Source organism: Leucoraja erinacea, chromosome 7 (assembly GCF_028641065.1).
Source record: "Leucoraja erinacea ecotype New England chromosome 7, Leri_hhj_1, whole genome shotgun sequence".
Taxonomy (NCBI): domain Eukaryota; kingdom Metazoa; phylum Chordata; class Chondrichthyes; order Rajiformes; family Rajidae; genus Leucoraja; species Leucoraja erinaceus.
Window position 1 is genome coordinate 23446019 of NC_073383.1, and position 23499 is coordinate 23469517.

At 38.3% G+C, this 23499-nt stretch overlaps 1 pseudogene; it reads left to right on the forward strand.

Annotated features, from left to right (window-relative positions):
- The window catches only part of LOC129699136 (dynein axonemal heavy chain 11-like), a 181383-nt pseudogene that overhangs the window by 127874 nt on the left and 30010 nt on the right, over positions 1-23499 (forward strand).

The window sequence follows — 23499 nt, forward strand, 5'->3', positions numbered from 1 at the left end:
CTTGATAATTCCCCAAAATGTGAGCGTAGTCAGTCCGTGTTTTATATATAATTAAAGATTACTAATAGTAATTACATCTTTGCTTGCACTTAAGTGCAGTTTTGGAGATTGGTATGAATCCGGAAATTTATAAAACAAGATCAAATGGTTTGTTCAATTGTTTCTGAATGTAATATAAATATTAAAAATATATTTGTTTGTAGCATATTCAATTTTTCTATAACATTCTTTGTTACCATTTATTCTACAGAGCATACTGAATGCAATGAGAACACATTGTCTGTTTGTAAAAGCATTTTATTTGGTTGTTTGATTTAAAATTGTGTATAGCAGATGCTTCACAAAGCTGGACCTTGAATCCATGATCAAATATTTTAAGAAAATAAAAAGGCAAATTGTATTAGTAATATCATAACTTAGATCTACAATATTCAACATCACTATATGTAATGAATGAAATGACATGTTTCTGAAGTGAATCCGGCATGTTTCATTTTCTCATTAATTTAAAATGTATTTAAGGCAGAATAAATTGTGCTATAATTATGGAGTGGCATGATGGCACCTTTCATCATCCATTCACTGTAAACCCTTCTATGTTAGAACAACAGAATTATGTGGGTTGAAATGATAAATAGAGTTTGGTGCATAAGGATGCTAAACGTAACTCTGAACTAGTAATAAAGTACTATCATTCAAAACTCCTTTATACAACAGTCCCTCCAACCTTCTTAAATATGTTTTTTTTTTTTCCCCCTTTCCTTTTCCCTTTTAAAACAATAATGCTCAACTTGGTCTTTAGAGAAACTTTATAAATCCATGTACAGGTGTACAATTCGCTGATTTTGTTCACTTCTTCTCGGTCAAGGATAGCCTTACAACTTTACAATTGTGGATCGGTTGGCACATGAAGAATTGAATGCACAACCTCTGGATATGGAAATATGGGAATCACTCTGTGTTGTGACTGTATATTTATCCTCCCCATCATGTGAGCATTGGCTGATTGACCATTTAAATGTGCTATTGTGCTTAAATGTGCTATTGCAAGACCCTTGAACTAAGAAATAAGTTTTTCCCAACTACACATAGTAAAAATTGCCCTGGCCCTTTAACAAGATTATAGTATTAACGTGCTTTTCCTTAAGATTCATTTGTCTGTTAAATGTAATATGTTTTTGGCACCATGTACAATTTCATTTGGAATTTGGTCTGTTCCTGGTGCAGCAGAAAATATTAATTTCACTGAATACCCTAATCTATCTTGACACCAAAATATGTGGAGCTTCCTGGTTCCAAAATGTATTGAGGTGGCACAAACAAAAGTTTAAGATAAATTAGAAAAGGTGTTACAAGTTAGCAATGGCATGAAAGAATGGCAAATATAAAGGACACAGGACAATGGGAATGGAAAAAGATAAGTGAGTACTTTTCTTCAATTGAAAATGGAGTTTCATTTTAGTTTTTTTAATGTGTGTCAATTTAACAACATAACAAGAAAACTCCAGAACTTGCATACATCTTTACTACATCTTGCATACATCTTTTACTACATCATCTACAGTGTACTGTACACTGACAATGACAATTAAATTAAAAATTGAATCTGAATCAACTTGACCATGAAGACGATAAGAAAATGAATTGAAATTTCTGGAATTTACCAAGGCTGAATAAAATGATGTCAGATTAATCTACAATGGAATCTCACAGCGAGTAGACACAAGGAACTGCAGATGCTGTGATATTATGTAAATCTTGTGTAAAGTTAATGGAATCTCATGGCAAGTTTGTGAGGACAGCTGTTCCATCTCATCCAGCAGCATTCCAATAACCCATGCCCAACTTCTGATGTAAGGTTAATTTACATATTTGAATCTGCTTTCTGGCTGAGATCTTGTTTCTGTTGGAGACTCCATCAAGATGAAAAAGTGATAACAAAATGGCCTCATTTGATTTCCAGGAAGTCACTCTGATTTGAAAGGAGCTTAAAAAATTGATAAATAAATGTGTACAGAAGAACTACTGGGAGAATTATCCATTATCAATGTTTCTCCATCCCAGTCTGATGTGAATCACAGAAAAGAAAAACAAATATATATTATTTACATTAAATACAGATAGGCTGAGGGATATCTAACCAGATATTTAATTGTGACACTTCCAATTTTCATAACCCAGTCACAATTTAATGATAATTTTTAGCTTTAAAAATCTTTAAAAAAGACTTTAAAAAAATCTTTCATTTCACAAAAGTCATGAAGTGGGGAGTTTTAGGCTGGAAATATTTCCATAGTATGTTTTGTATTGTATGTATTCATAGAATCTTGAATATCGTAAAGTGAACACCAAAAATTCAAAATGTCATGCTGTTGAATAATAGATAATGCATCGTTATCTATGTTGTATAAAACAATGCTCCATTTAAATACTTCGCTACAATCAAACATTTTACTTACCATACCTTTTGAATGTTGATAATCTGTAGTAATGTTGCAAAATCTATGAAAAGTGTAGCATTTTCCACTCTAACCGAATACATTAAAATGGAGGAATCTAGTTAAATGCTGAAAATGAAGTGTGTTTTAAATTGCACCTGATGATTAAGAACAAATGTACTGGGCATTTAATGTGTAGAAGGACTGCAAGATAATTAACTGGCATGCATAAAGATTCATGCTTTAGACAAAATTTTAATTTCGCACATAAATGTGCCTGATGTAGGCAGCATTTAATCACATAGCTGACAGGAGTAACTACTTTCATTTAACCTTGACTGAAGATCATGAATTCTAACAGGTTTAATTGGATACATCATTTAACAGAATGAACAGAGCAAATTTTCTTCAATTCATAGGTTCTGATTGACATGCACCAGCAATAAGGCCTAGTACAATTAAAGCTGATCTGCATTTGTGGTCCTGGCAGACATTGCCATAGTGATGTGACACTGTTTGATCATCATGGCACCAAAACTTGATTGAACTTTCACTTGTTTTGAAAAGGGCAGCACTTCAAATACAAAGAGATTCAGAGAGAAAACGTAGCTACTTTCAAATTATCTGCAAACATCGCAATATGCATCATTTGTTCCCACTGTATGCCTGTAAATGCATTATAAAATCTCTATGCTTCATATGTAAAATAATTTTAATGCTGAGTATAGATATGACAGATGCTTTTGTTATATTAAACATTTGAAATAGTAAAATGCATTAATAATTTAATGTAATCCTCTTTTTTTCTTTATAAAATATACATTTTAAACCATGAAAATTGTTTGAACATTTTAAAACATGAAAAATATTTATGTTCTGTATAATTTAAATTTATCGCATAAGTAATGTGCTAAATCTGTAAGATATTTCTAAGCATGCGTGGTAATAGTTGTTAAATTTAAGATATAGAGGATTGGAAATGAATTGATAGACCAATTCATGACAACAAACGTTAATCAGAAGAGCTCATCACCTTTTTGTCGCTCATATTTGTTGACTTGAATTCTAATTCTAAACTTTTCAGAAAATTATTATTTAATTTTTTTGATGCATAATTTTTCACTACAATTTTTTCTTTGCAATCCTGCTAGCAAAGAGGTTAGACTTTAGACTTTAGAGATACAGTGTGGAAACAGGCCCTTTGGCGCACTGCATCTGCGCCGAAGAGCGATCACCACGTGCACAAACACTATCCAACACACTGGGGACAGTTTACTATTTGCAGATGACCTACAAACCTGTACCTCTTTGGAATGTGGGACGAAACTGGAGCACCTGGAGAAAACCCATGCGCTCACAGGGAGAATGTCCAAACTCTGTGCAGACAGCACCCATTGTCCGGATCAATCCTAGGTATCTGGTGCTGTAGGGCAGTAAATCTACTGCTGCGTCACTATGCTGCCCCGCAAATAATATTTATACTTTTTCCCTCAATGACATACTTCACTTATTGAAAAACTGCTTATTTTACTTTAGTTATCTGATTATTTAAGTCAGCAAAGACATAATGGCTGCCAGAGTGAGTTACCAGGCCTCCATAACCATAGTCATATAATGTGACATATATTGTCTCTAATAACTATAAGGCAACTAATTATCCACAAGAATCATGTTTTTAAAAAAAAACCCAAATTATGCACTATCCATTGAAAATTGTAGCTGGCTTTCTGAATGAATTCTACTTGGCTGACTGCTTAAGACATGAAATTTGATAGATCTTTAGATTAATGCATAGAAAAGCCACTAGTTTTTGTAGTTTGAATTGGCCCTGTACTTTGATCATGGCAAGGGCACAACAGAAAACTGAATGTGTCCTCAGCATTGGCAATGTGTAACCATTGCATTGTTGCCCAACAACAATGCTGTGACTATCTGACCATGTGAAGAAAATGGTGGTGAGTCTGAAAGAAGCTCAAGGACTTTTTTTAAGCTCTTGTGGCTGGCGATACAGACTTAATAAAATAGAGCATCTTCTAGATATTTTTTTTTAATTCCAACTATTTCATATTTTTGAAAGGATTTTGATGCAAGCTTGGCTGAGTTTGAAAAAGCCACATTTGAAAAAGTTTGTTGTCAGGATGAAGTGAATAGAACCAATAAGACGATTGAATTGGCTAACAGATTAGTGAGAGGTCTAGAGGTGAGGCCATACAAAACCACTTGGTGTGACTGTGATGCACTAATATTTTTACTTTGCTTTTGCTTTTAGTGTTTGGTCTTTTTCCCAAATGTTTACAAAAATATTAAATGACAAAACTGCTTTAAATAAAATAAACACATTTGCTAGCTTATTAATTGCTGGGGTTACAGTTTTTAACATTTAAATGTCATGATGTATTTGTTTATGTTGTTTCCACATAGGCTTTATTTGATGGAGTATAATTCACCAGCTGTACCAGTCTGCTGAATGGATATTTATTACTGTTATTTTTTTTGTTTTTTCATTTCATGTTGAAGTCAGAGAATGTGCGTTGGGCTCAGTCTATTACACAGTATTGTGAACAAAAGGAAACCCTCTGTGGAGATGTTCTTTTAATAGCAGCTTTTATTTCCTATGCTGGCTCTTTCTCAAAAAGATATTGCTGTGAACTTGTTCAAAACATATGGATGCCTTACCTGAGAAACCAAAAGGTAAACAATTTAACCAGTGATATAATGTATTTTACTATAACATTTCTTGCAGCAATATTTATGAAAAATTTTAATAGAATAATTGTACCTGGAACTGATGTTTATCATGTTCTTGCACTATAAGTATAAAGTTATTTTAATGCAATTTAATTAAAGAAAAAGACTTTTGGTCAGATTGACTTTCCCACGGAAGTCGAAACATAACTTATTGATGGCAACTTATGTGAACTTATGGCCTGAATGAAAATAGCCATATTCCTTTTGAATAGTTGTGAAATACCAAGCAAATGTTTGAAATCATACACTATAATATCATTGTATTTTAAGCAATCTGTCAACAATAATAATCAATCTTTTAATTTATAATATTTTGCCTCAAGTAGTCTCATTGTGTTGTTTGGGTGGTGTGGCATATGGATGTACTTCTCAAGATGCATCCTAGCTTGAAAAAAATCAACTTGGAAAATGTCTTCAGCTTGCAATTTGTGATAGTTTCCTTTCTTTGACAGACAAAATGGATTTGTAACAATTCCTGTTTACCTCAGGACTTGGTTAGAATACCAAAAGGAAAAGGAAAAATTAACCACCCGCATAGCACAAAGATGTGTTTACCATAGTCTTCACATGAGCCTTCTTATAGATAAGCAGATGCATTATAAGTACAGCGTATTTGATAGACTAGCATATCAGACCAAAACTCAAAGATTTGTTGCTATAACTATAATTAGATGGAACATTTAACAGCTTTTGTCTTTAGTCCAGATGACGAGTCTGGCAGAGTGTTGGCTCTTTAAAGAATCACAGTTTGCCTGCTATTTCCTTTGCAGATCAGTGCCCAGCTCTTTGCTTCTCAGATTTAGCTACCTTCACTTTTCTTGATGCGGAAGATCCTTCAGAGGATAGCGGTGTTCATTTTGTTTAACCAAGCTTGATGTCTTTTTGCTCTACATCATTTATCCTCAGCACTCCCGCGTTGACACTGTAATTGGACTAGGACTTGCCCAAAATATTTCCAAATCTGTTGTATGTAGGATTTGCTTGTTTCCATTGTCAATGGCAGAACACATGGAGATTATGGACCAACCAACTGAATCTGAATCAAAGAGGCCTATGGAACACCCCTTCAATGCTGACCATCGAGTACCCATTTATACTGATCCCATTTATCAGGACTTGGTCAGCAACGATTCCAATTGTCTTTGGTGATTCATCATGTATGTTCATCCAGATGCTTAACTTTTGAGAGATTACCGATTATAACCAGACTTTCTGACAGTACATTCCAGGTTCCAATCACTCTCTGGGTTGAAAGAAAATCCAGTTTAGTGTATTGTCATGCGTACTGAGGTCCAATGAAAAGTTTTTGTTGTGTGCTAACCAGCCAGTGGAAAGACAATACATGATCACAATCGAACCATCCACAGTGTGCAGATTCATGATAAAGGGAATAATGTGAATAACGTTTAGTGCAAGGTAAAGTCCGAGCAAAGATAGTCTGGGGATCTTCAATGAAATACATCGTAGCTCAGGACTGCTCTCTAGTTGTTGGTAGGATGGTGCAGTTGCCTAATAACAGCTGGGAAGAAACCGTACCTGAATCTGGGGGCGTGCGTTATATATGCACAGCCAGGTCCACTAACTGATGATTCTGCAGAGCAGTGTAGGTAATGCGCTGTAAGTAGACAACACTCAAGAGTGTTTAATATACTGAATATGGAACCATGAAATTCTTACTTGCAGTAGCATTACAGATCTGTAAACACAATACACATAGATAACATAATAAACATAAAATGGAAATAAACTGAAAATAAACAATAGTAGTGCAAAAAAATCTGAAGTCCTTAATGCAACCAATAATGTTTTTAATTCATAGTTAAGTTGATGTTTGTCATGTTCAAAAGCTTGATTTAGTTTTAGTTTATTTAGTTTAGAGATACAATGCAGAAACAGGCCCTTCGGCCCACCGAGTCCGCACCGACCAGCGATCCCCGCACATTAACACTATCCTACACACACTAGGGACAATTTACACGTTCTCCATGCCAATTAACCTACATACCTGTACGTCGTTGGAGTGTGGGAGGAAACTGAAGATCTCGGAGAAAAACCATGCGTTCATGGGGAGAACGTACAAACTCCCTACAGACAGCTCCCGTAGTCAGGATCGAACCCGGGTCTCCGGCGCTGCAAGCGTTTAAGGCAGCAACCCTACCGCTGCGTCACCGTGGCTGGTGGGAAGAGGCTATTCCTAAACCTGGAGGTTACTGATTTCAGTATCCTATACCCTCTTCCTGAGGGCAGGAGTGAAATGAGAGCATGGCCAGGATGGTGTGCATCTTTGATGATACTGGCAGCCTTTTTAAGGCATTGCTTCCTATTGATCCCTTCCATAGCAGGAAAGCAGTACCTGTGATGGACTGGCAGTGTTTATCACTTTTTGTAAGCTCCTTTGTTCTTGTGCGTTCAAGTTGCCGAACCAGGCCTTGATGCAACCAGTCAATATGCTTTCTATCTGAAACCTGTAGAAGTTCAAGAGAGTATTCTTCGACATGCTGAATCTTCTCAATCTTCCAAGGAACAGACTGTGCAAACTAAGACATGAATTTAAAATAAAATTAAAATAAACTTACCATTCTAATGAGGGTGTTGCTCCCTCATTTAAATGGTCCTTTATTGAAGATCTAATGCTAAAATGTTGCATTAATCTCTAAAGACCAGAAAATGTTGATTCTTTCATCTTCCTTATTAAGTGATGTGGAAGGGCTATTTCAGTGACACACTGTGGTACACTCCCTGCCATGCACTACATAATTACAGCCCAATGACATAGGTGGATACTGAAGAGAAATCCTTAATGTCAAAAGAAATGTCAAAGACTAATGGGCATAGTTTTAAGAAGAGAGGAGCAAAGTTTAAAGAAGATGTGCAGGCATTGTCCACCAGTTTTTTATACAGAGGGTGGTGGGTGTTTGGAATGCACTGCTGGGGGGTAGGGAGGGGTGGTAGAGGCAGATATATTGTGGCAAACAGAGGTTTTTAGATTGGCACGTGGATATGGAGAGAATAGGAGGATATGGATCATGAGCAGGTAGATAATATTGGTTTATCTTGGCTTCACATTTGGCACAGTGGGCCCGGCCCGTTCCTTTGCTGTTCTGTGTTCTATATCTAGCTGCCATACTTGAGTTGTTTCATCTCTTCTAGTGCCACAAATTAGTGGCAAAAATGTGTCCCATCGCTGGTCAATTGGCTTGGTATGTGTAAATTGTCCCGAGAGACTAGGGAACAGAAGGCAGAGGAGCCAATGGAGGGAAATTTGGCTTTTGCTTGTTGTGGCCTTGTAGCGGCAGCTCAGGATGGTGAAGTGAAATAAGCCCCTGACCAAACAATTTTGTAGTCTTGAGTTGACAGAAAGATTCCTCACCTTCAGAGTGAAGAATTTGTGTAATGAAATTCATAAAGAATTTGTTGGTCCCTCCACACAAAGGCCTGGTTACCAGCACCATGGTTGAAAAATTGGCTGATAAACAGAAAGCAGAGAGTAGTTGTGGTCTACATGGGTGTCCCTTTTTCAAGTATCTCGTGATATAAATTTAATACAATGCTATTTTCGTGACTGCTGCTTAATTTGAAAATTACTGCGTTCAAGGTAGTCTGTTCAGTTAAGATAGACACCAATTGCTGGCGTAACTCAGTGGGACAGGCAGCATCTCAGGAGAAAGGAGAGTAAAGGGCCTGTCCCACTCGAGTGATCCCGTACGAGTTGACGTGAAGTTCGAGCGAAGGCGTACGCTGTCAAGATGCTGCGTACGGCGTCGAGACGCTGTGCATGCCCGTCGTGGCGGTGCGTACGGCCTCAATGCGGCTGCGGGCTGGCAGGCCGTTGCCGCGCGGAATTTGTGGACAGTGTCAGTTTTTCGGAGCGATGTCGGGACCAGCTCCGCACAACTCCATACAGCTCCGGCGATCAAAGTGGGACCGGCCCTGCGAGGCCGTATGGCTCAAGCGACCACGTTAGGTCGTGCTTGCCGCATGCAGTCGCATGCTCGTGGGACAGGCCCTTAATTTTTCTGCCTTCTCTGGGTGATGGTGCTTGCTACCACATTAAGCTTGGAATGCTGAAGCTTACAGGTCATAGAGAGCCAGTGGTTGTCGACTATTGCTTAAGGATAGATGCAGAGTGCTGGACTAACTCAGCCTGTCAATCAGCAATGCTGCAGAAAACGTGTGGGTGACATTCCAGGTTGGGACCCTCCTTCAGACTGAAAGTAGGGGGTGGAGGTGAGCTGGAGGCAAAAAAAGATAAGGACAGCCACAAATGACCTCAAGCAGGTACTAGGTGGTGGGAAGGGGAGTGTAGGTAGAAGTTACATAAAATTGGAGAATTAGAAAACTTCCACTTACATTCTCCTCCCACATTCCTAGCCCAGGCTTGCAAGGCACTGCCCTGCCTGAGGTCATTTGTGGCCGGCTTTGATTGGTCCTGGTCTTTTCTCGCCCCCAGCTCTTCATCCCAACCCCGAAACGTCACCCATCCTTTTTTTCTCCAGAGATGCTACCTGATTCACAGAGTTACTCCAGCACTTTGTGTATATCCTTGGTATAAACCAGCATCTGTAGTTCTCTGTTAATACATTGTTTAAGGATCATTTTCACAAGATGATGCTGGCTACCTCAATGCTACCAATAGAAATTAGAATCCCTAGGTCTTGAATAAGTTTAGAATGTTGGGGTGAAAATCAATACCTGCAGATGCCGGAAGTCTGAAATGAGAACAGAAAATGCTGAAAAAACTCAACAGGTCAGGCAGCATCTGCGGAAAGAGATTCTGTGTTTACATTTAACATTGAAGACATTTCAGAACTAGGAAAAAAAAGGAAAAGTAAGTTTAACTTGCAGAGAGTATGGGTAGGGGTGTGAAATGAATTGTGATGGGTTAATGACTGGTTGGTGGTAATACAGAGACCTAGTGGTGTAAAATATTACAAAAAATAGCGAGATTAAACTTTCCCAACTGGTTAGGCTGCACTGATAGAGGAAAAACGAAAACAATATTACAGATGGTTGACTGGCATAAGAAATCACCTATTTTGATCTGACAGTTTCTTGAACTGTGCAGAAGAGGAATTTCCCTGCACCTGGGTACATGTGACAATAAAGTACCATGACGGAAAGCAATTAGCTTCTCATTTGGGAAACCTGAGCTTTCTAACGCCTGAGTGAGTTCATGACTGATTTAAATTTATAACTATGTATATCTGCAAATAGTTAAGTTCATTTATTCCTATCTGTAAATAACTGGTATAATTTAATGGAGATAAATAGTTTTGTATGGGCTATCTTATTTATAGGCGAGGTAGTACAGTATATTCTCAGTAATAGTGCACCACGTACTGGGCACCACATAATGTCCACCACGTACTGTGCCCCACGTACAGTGAGCATGTTCCAATAAGGAGGATAGTATTAAGACTGCAAAAAAACATGAGCTGGTTGAATGGACAGTTGAATGGTAGATGATATTTAATATAAAAGATTATAAGATTATTTAATATATAAGAAACGTATAAGATTATTAAGGGCTTGGACAGGCTAGAGGCAGGAAACATGTTCCCGATGTTGGGGGAGTCCAGTACCAGGGGCCACACTTTAAGAATAAGGAGTCAGCCATTTAGAACGGAGACGAGGAAACACTTTTTCTCACAGAGAGTGGTGAGTCTGTGGAATTCTCTGCCTCAGAGGACGGTGGAGGCAGGTTCTCTGGATGCTTTCAAGAGAGAGCTAGATATGGCTCTTAAAAATAGCAGAGTCAGGGGACAGGAGGAGAAGGCAGGAACTGATTGGGGATGATCAGCCATGATCACATTGAATGGCGGTGCTGGCTCGAAGGGCCGAATAGCCTACTCCTGCACCTATTGTCTATTGTCTAATACAGTAACGTGTGAGATGATCCAATTTGGCAGAGAGAATTGGAGAGACAATGTAAACTAAATGGCAAAGTATTTAGCATTGGAAAGTCCTAGAAATTGATAAAGTGAATGGGATCTTCAATTCATAATTAGAGGCATGAAATGCAAAGGCAGGTTGAAGTGTCTGTTCTTCAACACAAGATGTATATCCAATTCTGTTCACTGCACTTCAGGAATGATCTGATAGTTTTAGAAAGTGCAGGAAAGATTGATTCTAGGAATGAAGCATCTCAACTACACAGTGAGAATTGAGAGCCTGAGGTGGTTCTACTTGAACAAAGAAAGTTGAGAGGAGATTTGATAAAGATATACATTATATATTATGGCTTAGGGAGGCTGTGCTTATTTGCTAATGATTCAAGGATGCAAAATACAGACTAAACATATTGGGGAGAAGACATATGGATGAAACAAAGAAAAATATTTTTATTCAGTATATTTGTAATCTGAAATTCAATACCAGTAGGTATTATGCACCAAAGTTGATCAATGTCTTCAGAAATGAATTGAATAGTGTTAATAATTTGTAAGCCTTTGTGGAACAAGCTGGATAATGGAATGGACAGGGCTGTTCAACTTGGAGCAGGCGTAGGCTAGATGGGTTGAATGGCTACTTCTCTGTTGTAACAATTGATGATGGCCAACAAAAGTCTCACACCTGGCCTGGATTGTATTGTATTGTATTGTATATCTTTATTGTCATTTCCTGAGTATTCGCATACCCAGAGGAAACAAAAAAAAAACGGTGCTGGGTACAGTGGGAGTTTTCCGACCGGGGCACATAGTTTTCTATTGTCCATTTAACAGTTCTTATAGCCTGTGGGAAGAACTGAGGAGCATCCTGCTGGTTTTGCAGTAATGTCCTGTACCTCTTCCCATGGGAGGTCTATGTCATATGGGTGGTGATTTCATGAGATGATTTGTGCCTGTATATGTCCAGCAGGCAAGAGTCTCACACCTGGCCTGGATAGTGAGCAATAATTCCATGGTTACCCACTTGGGGACATTGCAAGTTGAAGCAAGATCATTTTATTTCATTCCTTTCATGTAGAGAGATGGAGAAGCTGCTTATACTGTAATATCATTCTCTATCTAGTTGTTTTAAAAAATAGCTCAGAAATCACAGTCAATTCAGACTATGATTGTGATTGGCTTTGTTACTTGTCTCTGAGGAATGACGAGATTAACATTTTGGGTACGATAGATGATGGGAGATTTTAACATTGATCTTTGCTGTGTCTAACCAGTTTGGACTACAACAGAATCACCCCAAGGACTCACTGCACATGTGTTCATCAATTGCCGTCTTTGCTGACAACATCATGGAATGAGTTGGGATTTGCAGCAAGCCAATAATCTGCGAAGTTTCAATGATTCAATTCACTGATTCAATTATACTTTATTGTCACATACTGTGTACCTAGGTACAGTGAAATTATTGCATTCAATCCGGTAAAATCATATAGCAGACTTTACCTAGGCAGTGTACAAAGAGTTTCACATTTCTGACACCAACAAAGTTTCAAAAGTTCTTAGTACAGTCTTATCTTCTTGCAGCGCCAGACCAGGCCTGCTGTCGTATGTGGTCTTAGATCTCGGCTGCTCTCTGCCAGGTCTATCTTTGCTCTCAGTGGGCTGCTGGTCATTGGGTTCCACAGCACATCCTGGGAATGCTGACGTACATTCTCACTTGCTTGACATAAAAGTCCTAATTCTCCTATTTCCGGCAATATTGTGAATGCTTGAAATGTGTGAATAATCATCCTCTTGTCTGAAAGTCTAAAATCCGTGACTTTCTATTGTGGCTTTGTTTAAAAACAAGCAAAGACTTGTCAGTTCATATGTGTAGTTAACATGCGGTTTATATCATTACCCTTACTGCAGATATCTACCATTGACAATGTGTGCTTCATTTAATAGGTACATTGATGTTATAGAGCAAGCACTCAGTGTGGGAGACAATGTTTTAATATTGTTCCTGTTTAAATTATTGATCCTACACTGGATCCTTTACTTGGAAGGCACACTATTAAGAGGGGGAGGTAACATTAGATTTAATCGATGCTTTTTAATAAGTGTGTCTACAGTTTATATTCAGATGAAATGCAAGAGCAGAAACATAATTCAGCTGATAATTATTTTTAAAGGTTCATTAGAATTGGAGATAAAGAATGTGCATTCCATCCGAGTTTCCATTTGATTCCATATTGGCTAATCCCCATTATAAACCTGAAACACAAGCACAGACCACTCTGATTAACTTCACAGTCACCCGCGGTGGATTAGAAGACCAGATACTTGCAGATGTGGTCAACTTTGAAAGGCCTGATCAGGAACTACTGAAGGTAATTGCTTGGTGCTTCCTTTTTAAATACCATCCAATAACAAAGTAATTATAGAGTTGCTTAAGATGCTTCGGTCAGGCAGCATCTGTTTAGAAAGGATCGTTAATGATAGTATTTTTCTCTTTAATAGTTACAGAGTATGAATGGAACCCTTTTTTTGAATAACTTTCATTTTTAAATTTGTAACAAATATCAAAAACAATCCAATGAGTTTATGCTTTCCAGTTGATTTCATTCCTATCTTGACTTTTTCATCACATACATAAATAGAAATTTCTGTCAAAATAAATACATCAAAAAGCAATGTATTAAAATTTGATAAATTGTATCAAAGCAGTGAATTATATCACGTTTGAAGGAATTCTCACAGATTACTATAATTTCAGGTTATATTGTGGATGTATCTCCAGGGACAATATTTTACCATAATCTGTTGTAGAATGTAATGTGTCATAATGGATCCAAATTAATATGATGATAGAAGATTGTGTGAGTGATATTAAGTCAACTGAGTGAGTTGGAATTTTGAAAGTGTTTGCATAAACTTGACAGCAGATTTTCCAAACTGCACAGTGGATGTATTGACCATTAAACATAAAGTACAGAACAGGAGCTTGTCCCTTCAGCCCACATCTGTGCCCACATGGTGCTAAGATAAGCTAATGTTCTATGTAAACATGATCCATATATTTCCATTCCCTATATATCCATATTCTTATTTATAGACCTATCGATCACCCCTATCAGATCTGCCTCCACCACCATTTTATTTAATAGTGAATAGTGAAGACTTGCAGCACAATAACAAGTCATCTGTGCTAATGTTTATGCTGTGCACACATCACCTTTCATCCCTCAATGAGCCATTTGAACTAGTAGATACAAAGAACTGCAGATGCTGGTTTACACAAAAGGACACAAAGCGATGGACCAACTCAGTGAGCCAGGCAACATCCCTGGAGAACATGGATAGGTGATGTTTCAGTTTGGATCCTTTCTTTAGACTTTTTAAACTGTTTAAAATTCTTTTATGCAGTTTACACTTGCAGTTATCTATTATAGGCACCTTCATGATTTACCAGTGTCTGGATTTTTAAAAAAAATCTAAATTCCAAACTGGATGCATTCATTAGTTTTTATATTTAAAACCTCTAGTTTGGGTTTTCTCATGAATATATTGTAAATAAAATGGAAAATTCAAGAGATCCTCCACAGGGCAAGCTGCATCCGTGGAGAGAGAAACAGAGTTCTATTGCTTAGTCACTTTTTGTTAAAATTGATGGAAGGTCAATGACCTGAAATGTTAACTCTAGTATTCTCTGTTTTCACTTTGGTTTTCCAGCATTTATGCACTATTTATTCGTTAAATTAATGCCCCAAATGAACATTTGCCATATAGTCTGCATTATGCAGATAACATGTAGATTTTTATTAATTTCAAAATCTTTGCATCTTGAGAAAATTACGTTTTATTCTAGATGCAAGGAGTTTTACCTATTTTACAGATCTAGGTATTGCTATCTATCATTCCATTCCAAGGTTGTGGTGACCAATGGGTCCATGTCCAATGGATGACATTTAATTTAAATAACTTCCAATGATGTATAGATGGGATACACTGCTGCCATACATGTCCATACCAACTTAAGTTAAAGCTGTGGGCCACAAAAACACCTAGTTGTTGTAGAGCATGAATCTCCAACGGTTCAAGACCAATGCTGGAAAGCTGCAGAAGTGGCAAAATAGTTATAATATTCAGTTAGGATGATTCAATACTATAATTATAGTTTTTTTAAATATATATATATAAACAAGCTTGATTCCATTTATGGCATTGTTCAGTTAATGATTCCTCCATGAGATAGGGAATTCTTAGGTCCTGGCAAAGACTTGTTGAAGTATATTGGGTAAATACTTTTAAAAATCTAAGCTGTCATAGGCTTTAAAAAATTGCAATTTTAGCCAAAAATACATAACTTTTCAAGTGCTAATTTAAGTATTGTCACCCACTGGAAGAAGGGAGGAGTAGTGTTCCACAGGTTTCAGAGCTGGGACCACTGTTACTCACAAATTGTCTGGAGTCAAGAATACAATTTCTAAACGTGCAGATGGTACTATACTTGGGGGCTTGTAGGCAATAGTTGGCGCATATGTGGAACTCGCAAGTTCAGGGAATGGTTAAAGCGAAAAGCATTTAGGGGAATGCTGGATGCCAATGTGAGTGAAAAAGGGAAAGATGTTGAAAACTAATTGCCTTCCACCTTACATAAAATTGATTTCACATGAGGCATTGTCACCTAAAATCCTATTTCACACTAAATCTCGGTGAGCTGAGAATGATTTTCATGTTACTGGGTAAAGGGAATTCTGAAAGCTGGGTAGAGTTCAAAGGCATGTCATTCTTGTTGGTGAAGGGCAAGGTTGGTTGGATTTGGGAAGCCTGGTTGACAAGAGATATTGTGGCACTGGTCAGGGAAAGGAATGAGGTGTATGTCGGGTATTTGAGATCAGGTTAATCCCTTCAGGGGAATATATTTTGTAGGACTGTGCACGAGGGAAATTAGGAGGGTAAATAGAGGACATGAGATGACTTTGGCAGATAGGGTAAACGAGAATCTGAAGAAATTCTGCATGTATATTAAGAGCAAAAGGGTAACCAGGGAAATAATAGGTCCTTTTAAAGTTCAAAATGGTCATCTAAGTGTTGAGCCATAGAAGATAGATTGTGAAATGAATATTTCTCATTTGTATTTAACATGGAGAAGGTCAGGGATGCTAAGGAATTAAGGGAAATTAATAATGGTGCATTGGGACCTATCCACATTACATCAGATGAGGTGCTAGCAGTCTTGAGACATATTATGGTGGATAATTCCACAGAGACTGATCAAGTGCATCCTAGCACAAGTTTGGGAATCTAGGAAAAAAATTACAGGGGCACTGACATAGGTGTCTACATTATTTTCAGCCATGGGTGAAGTAATGGCAAACTGGTGGGTGGCTAATGCTGTGCCTTTCTTTAAGAAGGGCACCAAGGACAAGCCAGGGAATTACTGATGATGAGCCTTATGGCAGTGGTAGGGAAGTGACTGAAGTGAATTTTGAGACAGGATCCACCTGCATTTGGAAAGGCAAGGACTAATTAGGGATAGTAAATATAGCTTTATACTTGATAAATTGTGTCTCACAAATTTGATTGAGCTTTTTGCAGCGGTGATGAAGAAGATTAATGAGATCAGGGCTACATGGACTTTCGCAAGGCCTTTGACAAGGTCCACAAGATAAACCTGTCTAGAAATTTAGATCACATAGGATACTGGGTGTGGATGAAAAATTGTCTTGGTGAAATAAAGAGTGGCACTCATTATATATTTGGCCAGCTAAGTTGTACAGGCCAGGCATATTGTTTATACTCCCATTAACCAACTCCTGAAAGTGTTGCATCGTTTTGATCTATCACAAAAAGATAGACAGTGTTTAGTTTAGTTTAGAGATACAGATTGACAACTGGCCCTACAACGCTCCCAAGGTAGACACAAAATGCTGGAGTAACTCAGCGGGACAGGCAGCATCTCTGGAGAGAAGGAATGGGTGCCGTTTCGGGTCGAGATCCTTTCAACCCACCGGATCCACACTGACCAGCGATCCACATTAACACTATCCTACAAAAACTAGAGACAATTTACATTTATGCCAAGCCAATTAATCTACATACCTATACGTCTTTGGATTGTGGGAGGAAACCGAAGATCTCGGAGAAAATCTACGTGAACGTACAAATCCATACAGACAGCACCTGGGTCTCCGGCGCTGTAAGTGTTGTAAAGCAGCAACTCTACTGCTGAGCCATCGTGTCGTCCCTGGGTTACATCATTAATTAGAGAAAAGTTTCAAGGATATGCTTGAAGCTTCCTTGGAAAGAAATGCAACAACCCCAGTGATGCTAGACAGAAAATGCTGGAATAACAGCGTTACAGGCAGCATCTCTGGAGAGAAAGAATGGGTCCCCTGTGATGTATTGGAATCTCTGGCCACTCAAAGTGGAAAAGCATTGAGAATCTCGAGTCCAGGCAACAGGAGCACACATATGTCCCAAGTAAATTGTGGAAGCCATGCACCATTGCTACTAGCCCATCCCATAAGACACTTCCAGACCCATTGGTGGTAGAATCTGCACATCTGCCTCATCTATCATCTCAGAACTCAGAGCCCACAAACTGGGGTCATCTCAGAACTCAGAGCCCACAAACTGGGGTCATCTCAGAACTCAGAGCCCACAAACTGGGGTCATCTCAGAACTCAGAGCCCACAAACTGGGGAGGAGAGAAGTTATCCTTGATTCTGAAGGACTATCTAAGAAAAATGTTATTCTCTGGTCTAATGTTATAACTTAGTATTAGGATTTTGAATTAATATCAATTGAGGAATTATTATGTTCCATAATAGGAACCAAAGTTTCACATTTTTAAAGTTGCAGTATACTTAAACTCCTTGCTATCTGAATTAAATAGTTTTTCTGTGTGGTTTTCATGTTGTATTAAATTACTATAGCCATAAAAGTGATTCCGCACTCAGAAAGTCATAATTGACAGTGCTATAAATCTGAAACTGCTGGACTACCATTTCTATTACTTATAAACCTACTGCTGGGATGAAAAGGTTATGTTGCAACTCAGTTTATTAGAAACAGCATCAGCAAAATCCTTTCCTTTCCTAGTTTGATCTCACCAAGCAACAGAATCATTTTAAAATTGAACTGAAGTTACTTGAGGATGAACAATTGATGCGACTTTCAGCTGCAGACTACAATTTCCTGGGAGATACTTTACTGGTAGAAAATCTTGAAACCACAAAGCAAACAGCAGCTTAAATAGAAAGGAAGGTATGGAAAAGCAAATGAACACAATACCAGGTTTGTCCCAATTTACTTTGCAAATCTATCACTTAACTGTTTCATAGTTGTGGAAGGTGAAGAATCCACCTATTTTAGGAAATGTAGCTGCCATTCAGTGTAATATAGCACAGAAACAGGCCCTTCAGATCAACTCGGCCATGCCGAACAAGATGCCCCAAAAGAGTTTACAAAAGAAGACGCTTGTTTACCTTCAATTTATACAGACAATAAAATGGTGAATTCCATCTTGCTCCCCAGTGTATGTGGAATCACACTCTTCAAAATGTTACTCTCTCATGTCATCCTCAGCAATCCCTTTCCAGTGCTACATCTCCTTTTTTTCTCTCTCCTCTCTCTCTCCTCTCTCTCTCTCTCCCTCCCTCTCCCTCTCTCTCCCTCTCCCCTCTCTCTCTCTCCCTCTCTCCCTCTCTCTCTCTCTCTCCTCCTCCCTCTCTCCCCCTCTCTCTCTCTCTCTCTCTCTCTCTCTCCTCTCTCTCTCTCTATCTCCCTCTCTCTCTCTCTCTCTCCCTCCTCTCCCTCTCTCCCTCTCCTCTCTCTCTCTCTCCCTCTCTCTCCTCTCTCTCCTCTCTCTCTCTCTAGCACCTGTCTCCATGCCAACCAAGATACCCCAAAGGATTTACACAAACATTTGCTTGTATATCTTTAATTTATACAAACAATAAAGCTGTGAATTCCATCTAGCTCTCCAGTCTATCCCAAATCACGCTGTTCAAAAATGTAACTTAATGTGATTCTCAGCAATGTTTTTAGTGTTCTCTCCGTCCTTCTCTGTAACACTTGTCTCCATGCTGCTTCTGCTGCCACCTCATTCAAGCCTTTAGCACTGCCAGGTTTAAATTTCCCAATAGCTTGGACAATAGAAACACAAAGAACTGCAGATTCTGGTGTGCAAAAAACAACAGAGTGCTGGAGTAAGTGGCTGTGGCTCAGGCAGTATCTCTAGAGAACATGGATCGATGACATTTTGGGTCGAGACCCTTTTTTCAGTCCCGACCTAAAACTGCACCTATCCATGTTCTCCAGAGATGCCATGTTCTCCAGAAACGCTTATTTAGTTACTCCAGTACTCTGTGTCTTATCTTGGACAACGTTCTGATTGCCTTCCATAAATGTTGGCTCAAGTCAGACTCTGCTATCCATATCTTTTCTATGCCAAGTGAGCTCACCCATCACTCTGATCCTTGTTATCCTGCAAGAACTTTGGATCCTCCAGTGCATCAAATATAACATTCTGACCAACTTTATTATATTCCATTATGTACTTGGTCCTTCCACCTCTGCAACCATCTCCAACCAAGCCTCCTCCTTCAAATCTTCTGATCCCTGTCACACCACATCATCTTTCCCTTTATCTCATTGTTGAGAATGTAGCTTCCATCTCCAAAATTTCATTGCTACCCCTTTAGTGAATTCTTCCTTGGATTCTCTTATGGTGAAGCATATTTGTCAATCCTCCCAACACGTTTTTCGACTAATGTTTTTTCATTGATTTAATGGGAATCTAAAATGTTCATCACTCTAAAAACATGATAACAAAACAACAAAGTGTGTTGTGGCATGAAGTGTCATAAAAATACATTTGAAAGAACATTTTAATGACCCAGCGTCTCACTTAAAATTAAAATAATTTTTGAGCCAAATCCGTACAGTAATGTCTAAGATCATCAGGGAATCAAGTCTTAATTATGGTTTCAAGTTGCCTGCACAGATTAGGAAGATACCAGATTTAAATCTATTCTGTTCTGAATCGCCACCATTGCTGGCTCCAACAACCTTACTTTAAATAGTAAATTTGACCAGGGTGCTTGCTCCTGAATCTCTGTCCACATTTGGAAATGAATATAGGTGGATTAAGACCAAAAGCAGAACCTGAGGTGACTGTAACGTGCTACATGTGGGTTTGCTGTCAAGAATTACCTGTGAATATTAGCCTTTTGAGCAAGGTGCAAGTGTACACGAGCATACACCTGATGAGCCAAAGTTTACAGAAGCCAAATAGAAAGTTGTCCAAGATAATATTGAAAAAGTTAAGGCAGAGACATAAGAAATGCTGGAAATTTGTGCAAAACACAATGTGCTGGAGGAGCTCAGCAGGTCAGGCAGCATCTGTGGAGGGAAAGGATTGGTGATGTTTCAGCTCCATATCCTTCTTCAGACTGATTCTAGAAGGAGGGAGGATGGAAAAGAGAAATGTGGGCAGGGCAAAGCAAAGCCTGGCAAGTGATACAGGTGAGGGCGGGGGTTGATTGGCAGATGTGCGGAGTAAGTGACAAAGAAGGGTTCCAACCCAAAACATTGCACGGCCACTCGCTGTCCAGATGCTGCCTGATCCGCTCAGTTCCTCCAGCGCTTTGTGTTTGGCTGAAAAATTTACATCTGGAAGTAACTAAGGCCTGAATGAGGTTTCAGTAGAAGCAACATGGAGACCAGTGTTACAGAGATCGATGGAGAGATCGGGAGTTTGAAAATTGTTTAAACACATATTTGATGCCACACCTTAATTATTATATTTTCTGTGTAGGTGCATGAAGCTAAATTTGACGAAATAAAGCTCAATGAAGCTCGTGACCACTACTGTCCTGCTGCTGCCAGTGCCTCTAAAAACTACTTTATCATGAATGACCTTAATATGATCAATCCTATGTACAGATTCTCACCCAAGGTCAATGTTAACTTTTGCACACTTTTTATACTTAACAGTTGCAATAAACAGCTAACGTTTTATCTACCTTTTAGGCATTTGCTGCTGTGTTTCACAAAGCTGTACAACAGGCTGAAAAGTCTTGATGTGCACGTGAAGGTGACTAATCTGATTGATGCAATCACATATTCAATCTTCAACTACGTTAGCCGTGGATTGTTTGAAAAGGATAAACTTACCTTTACAGCTCAGAATATATTTCAGGCATGCATTTAAAGTGTTTAACTGAACATTGACTGACGCTTATATTTTTATGTCACAAATGTAATAGCCACTTCATGGCTAACTTTGACATCTGTAGTTTTGATATTCTTATATCCTAATGAGTAGGCAAGTAATATTTTGACTACATTGACATGATTTGTTGTAGTATTAGATATTAAATAACAATTCATGTTAAAATAATAATATTGATGTCCAATTTTCCTTGCACAGATTTTACTTTTGGAAAAGGAAATAGATGCTCATGAACGACTTCTTGCTCAGATTTAATATTGATCATAATTAGAACAGTCCTGTGTACTTCCTATCAAACGCAGCATGGAGTGCAATAAAGGTACATACTTGTATCTAGCACTCTTATTTACTTGCCGATGGATAGTAGAAACAAATGTCATAAAGATTTTAAAGGAAGTTGTTCACGAGCAGCCGATGTATTTGCTCTTTAGATCTTGCATATTTTTGTCAAAATATAATTAGCAATTCAATAAACCATAACTCAACAGTAGTACTCGGTAATAAAATGATCTTTTCCTTTTTGAAGGTAATGGAGTTGATCTTGGTATGCATTTTTCTCATTAATAAGGGAAAAGACTCAGTCCTGAATGCACAATATTCCATAAATATGCTTAATCGCATATTTCTTTTTGGGCACCTAAAACCGTCATTAATATACTTGCATGGGCTAATCAGGAGCAAAGTGTTTATTTTAAAATGTATTCTAGAAACTGGGTTGCTCTGAACAGAGTGGGCACTGGGGCCTGGCTGTTTGCTGGCAAGTCAGATAGGTAAATCAGACATGAATGACCATTCAGCTCCCAGGTACATGCAGTCCATGCAGGAGGCCTGGATTCTCCTGTCATGGTCATGAATCTATCCATCACACATCTGAAACACCACTATAAGAAATTTCTAGATCGATGGTGAATTAATAATCCAATTTGAAAATCCCAGCAGTTCCACACTGGAGTAATCAAGTAAAATTCAATCTTCATGTGAGTATTTGAGTGTAAAAACCACTAATCTGCTAACAGAATCAAACTGGCAGTGGGTTTGCATTCAAAACACCAATGGAGAAACCCTGTACTAACATTGCATCTAGGTTCAGATGTGCAGATTGAAAGAGGAACGACAACATTATTTTCTAGAACAAAAGACAAAATGCTGGAGTAATTTAACGGGTCACGCAGCATTTGTGGAGGGAAGGGATAGTCAACATTTACTCAAGACCATTCACCAGACTCTATTCCAGAGCCCAGGCCCTTTCTGTCTCCAGGTGGGCTCCGACCTGAGAGCAAAGGAATGTGAAATTAGTCCTGTTAAATCCTCTCTATCAAATATTTATTATGTTTAATACATATTAAAAAAATGTGTAAGATTCTAAAAAAACACACATATGGAAGGTTCTGGTCAAAGGTCATTGATCTAAAATGTGAATCTGTCTTCTCAACATTGGACTGCTGAGAATTATTATCATTCTCTATTTTATTTCAGTTGGAATTGCATTCTTTGACACAACTATCAAGCTTGTTTTTATGTCCACTGAGTTTTGTGGATGAATTTCGTGGCCTGGATAGGGATATTGAAGGTTCAGGCAAACATTGGAGAACATTTATTGAATGCAAATGTCCAGAAATTTCCTCAAGAATGGAAAAACAAAAGCTCTCTTCAGAAGCTTGTAATGTTGCATGCTTTGCGTCCAGATCGCATGACATATGCAATAAGGTATTCTGATCATTGTGCAGTAAATTAGAATCACAAATGTTGCAGCACTTTTAGAATCTCAGTAACCATAAAATACCTCCAAGCTAATTACAGTGCCCTCCATAATGTTTGGGACAAAGACCCATCATTTATTTATTTGCCTCTGTACTCCACAATTTGAGGTTTGTAATAGAAAAAAAATCACATGTGGTTCAAGTGCACCTTGTCAGATTTTATTTAAGGGTATTTTTTTATACATTTTGGTTTCACCATGTAGAAATTACAGCTGACATGAATGACCATTCATGTATCCATTTCAGAGCACCATAATGTTTGGGACACATGGCTTCACAGATGTTTGTACTTGCTCCCATGTGTTTGAATGCCTCCTTAATTGCAGGTATAAGAGAGCTCTCAGCACCTAGTCTTTCCTCCAGTCTTTTCATCACCTTTGGAAACTTTTATTGCTGTTTATCAACATGAGGACCAAAGTTGTGCCAATGAAAGTCAAAGA